Source organism: Amblyomma americanum, chromosome 10, assembly GCF_052857255.1.
Source record: "Amblyomma americanum isolate KBUSLIRL-KWMA chromosome 10, ASM5285725v1, whole genome shotgun sequence".
Classification (NCBI taxonomy): Eukaryota; Metazoa; Arthropoda; class Arachnida; order Ixodida; family Ixodidae; genus Amblyomma; species Amblyomma americanum.
Window position 1 is genome coordinate 50,508,478 of NC_135506.1, and position 3,527 is coordinate 50,512,004.

The following is a 3,527-nucleotide window of genomic DNA, read 5'->3' on the forward strand; positions in this document are numbered from 1 at the left end:
TTTTTGTTCATGTCAATAAGAAAAACAGTAAAGAAATAAATGGATGAAAGGAAATCAGGAAAGATGTGACCAAAATTACGGAGAAATTGGTTACGAAACTGTAGAGGGCGAAATCTGCTCAAGAGTATAAAGGCAGAATTAGAGAAAAGCATATATCAAGATCTGCTGCCTGAATGCAAAGAGCCAGTTGAGGTGTGAAACTTGTGCAGAAAGGCCTAATACAAATTAGCAGACTGCATACCTGCCAAGTTTTACGATTTTATCGTAAAGTGCCCGATTTCCAGCGTTTTTTTACGAGTATCGTAATGTCGCTCTATTTTTACGATTTTTGTTTATTTTTGTCGTTCAGCGGCTGCACACGGTACATTCTGATTCTGTGTTGGCAACACTGAGGCTTTTGGTGGCTCGCAAACGGGATAGCCATCGTCATCACCACCATCGCGTTCATGCAGGAAGGAGAGAACTTCCTCGCATTCTTTCTTCTGTTGTGTTTGCCCGTTTGAAATGGTGCGTTTGGTGTGGTCATAGCCGGGCTTGTTAGGCCTGTTGTGTTGCCGGCGGCGTTGTGATTTCCGCGGCGTGCAGCGTTGTTGCTGCGGGTGTCGTTGTAAGATGTCCGGCAAGAAGTACTTTCAAGTGTTCATACCAAGTTATTCGACGGATTTTCCGTGCATTCAGAAATCTCGCAAGGGTGAAAAATATGCTATCTGCACTGTCTGCCGCTGTGATCTGAACATTGCGCACGCCGGTCGTCGGGACATCCTCCTGCATCTCGGAACAAAGAAGCACAAGGACTCGGCGCAGATCGTTGACACCAACGAGAAGCTCGGTGGATATTTTAGCGCTTCGGTGGACCAAGGCGAGCGGAATGCCTTTTCACAGCTTTCCTCATCGAGCACAACGTGGCATTCACTGCTGCGGGAGACCTCTTCAGGAAAATGTCTCCGAACTCCAAAGAGGCAGTGGCCTACGCTTGCGCTCGTACAAAAACGGCTGCAATCGCCAAGGAAATGGCCAATCAAGAGGTGTTGTAAGCTGTCTTCAATCCGAACCGTTTTCGGTCGCTACGGACGGGAGCAACGACGCTGGCAATGATGCAAAGCTCTACCCGATTGTTGTCACATTCGTTGACGGCATTGTTCGTACTGCTTTGCTAGCAATGCTTACACTCGAGGGAGACTCAACTGGACGGAACATTGGTGCACTTGTTGTAGACACGCTGAAGGCCAACAACGTGCCTGTACCGAACTGCGTCGGCATGGCGTGCGATAACGCGCCAGTGATGATCGGATCTAAGGATGGGGTTGCTGCTGTTCTCAAAGAAAACCATGAAAACATTGCCATCCTTGGATGTTGTTGCCACTTAAGCAATTTGGCAGCTCAGAAGGGTTCGGCCTGCCTTCCTGTAAGTGTGGACGAGGTGCTGATTGATGTCTACTACTAACTGGAGAAGAGTTCAAAAAGGAAAGACAAACTGAGAGCTTTTCAATGCTTGCATGATGTAGAGTAAAAAAAAATCCTGAAACATGTCAACACTCGTTGGTTATCTCTTGGTAGGAGCTTGAAACGACTTGTTGAGCAGTGGCAGCCACTGCTCAGCTTCTTTCACAGTGAAGTGAAGCCATCGAAGAAACCCTTGGAATCACCAAGTGAACAACGAAATCCAGAGATGGACTCTCCGAAGTCGACGCGGACAGCAAAAATCGCACATCAGAACAAGCGACCAAGGCTGGACATCGACTCAGCTCCTTCGCAGCAAGCTCTGAAGCAGCAAGTGGCCAAGGTCTTAAATAGGCAAGAAAGACTGTTCATGTTCCTTTCATCAGATGTCAACAAGGCATACTGCGCCTTCTTGCTGTCAGTCATACCAGAATTTGAAAAGACAAACACCTTTTTGCAGTCTGGAGCTCCCCAAGTACATGTGCTTCTGGAAGTTTTGAACAGCCTGCTCAGGGAGATTTTACTGCGGTTCGTGAAACCATCAGTTATTAAGAGTAGTTGTGAGCTGACAGATATTGATTACAAGTCTTCTGGCAACCAGAGGGATGATGATGACCTTGTAATCCATGGAAAGTGAGAGTAGCGCAAAACGGGACAAGGGGACAGAGAAAGACAGACACAACACAGGCGCCGTTTTGCGCTACTCTCACTTTCCATGGATCACCGTTACCGACTCGCCCAAGTTTCTAACCTTGTAATCGGCAGCCAAACTCTACAAATCTTAGAAAGGCTGAAGATTGCTGACAAGCAACAGTTTCTTACACGAGTAAGAAGATTTTTTGTGGTGGTAAGCGATTACATCATACTGAAATTCCCCTTGAAGTCAGAGATACTGAAGAAAGCAGAAGTGGCAAGGCTTTCCAGCATTGTGACAGCAAAGTTTGCTGATGTCAGGTACTTCATCAATCGCTTTCCAGTTCTCTTGCCAGTTTCTGAGGGGCAGGATGATGACTCGGACCTGGATGACATCCAAGCCCAGTTAAGCCGCCTTCAGCTCGAAGAACTTCCAGTACAAGTAACTACACAGGTGCGGATAGACGAGCAGTGGTATGCTATTGCCATTATTCAGGACATTGACCGTACTTTAAGGTATGATAAGATCTCAAAAGTTATGTTGGGGATTCTGACTCTCCCACACAGTAAGGCAGACTGTGAAAGAGTGTTCAGCAAAGTGAAGAAGACTTGCACTCAGTTTTGCTCATCCATGTCAGAAAAGAGCCTAGAACAGCTGTTAGTTGTGAAATGTAAGGAGTCAGTAGTCTGTCACAATCAGGTGTTCGACAAGGACTTTCTGAGGAAGGCAAAAGCAGCAACATCCTCAGTGTTGTCCCAACCTTCCACTTCGAGGACATCTTTCTGAAGTTGTTTGCGTGATGTATTGAAACACCAGTTGAAGTTGTTTTGTTTTCATAGCCAAATAAAAAATTTGATGTACTAAAACATAATTTTAGTATTTTTCACCGAATTTTAGTATTTCTTGGCATCCTCTATAGTAGATTTAGCATCGTCGGGTTGGCAGGTCTGAGACTGGTACTCCCAAAAGAGTGTAAGCAGCTCACCAAAAGCGAAGAGGTTGTGTGACGTAAGCTACAGACCAGAGGTTTTCCAAATCCCCAGCTTTATAGCAGGTGGTACCCGGAGATTTTCAGCCCTAGGTGCAAGAGGAGCCGTAGTGGAGGGCTCCGGAATAATTTCGACCCCCTGGGGATCTTTAACGTGCACTGACATCACACAACACACGGGCTCTTTAGCGCTTTGCCTCCATCGAAACGCGGCCGCCGGGGTCAGCTTCGAATCCGGGTACTCCGGATCAGTAGCCTTAAGGCCAGTAGCCATAAGTCTTAAGGCGAGAACGTTCTGCTGCAACGAAATGAATTTTGCTAAAATGCTCCGTGTAGTGGATCATAAAAAAGACAAGTCAAGCAGGAAGCTTCTCTACCACAAGAAGAAACCTTCTGCTAGCATTTCAAGGTCACTCGATCTTTAACTGTGCCGCAATGACTTTGTTATGTGACTGAAGCGAAAAG

At 46.4% G+C, this 3,527-nt stretch overlaps 1 pseudogene; it reads left to right on the forward strand.

Annotated features, from left to right (window-relative positions):
- Positions 1-279: 279 nt before the first annotated feature.
- On the forward strand, positions 280-2,860 carry LOC144108280 (uncharacterized; annotated as a pseudogene).
- The last annotated feature ends 667 nt before the right edge of the window (positions 2,861-3,527 follow it).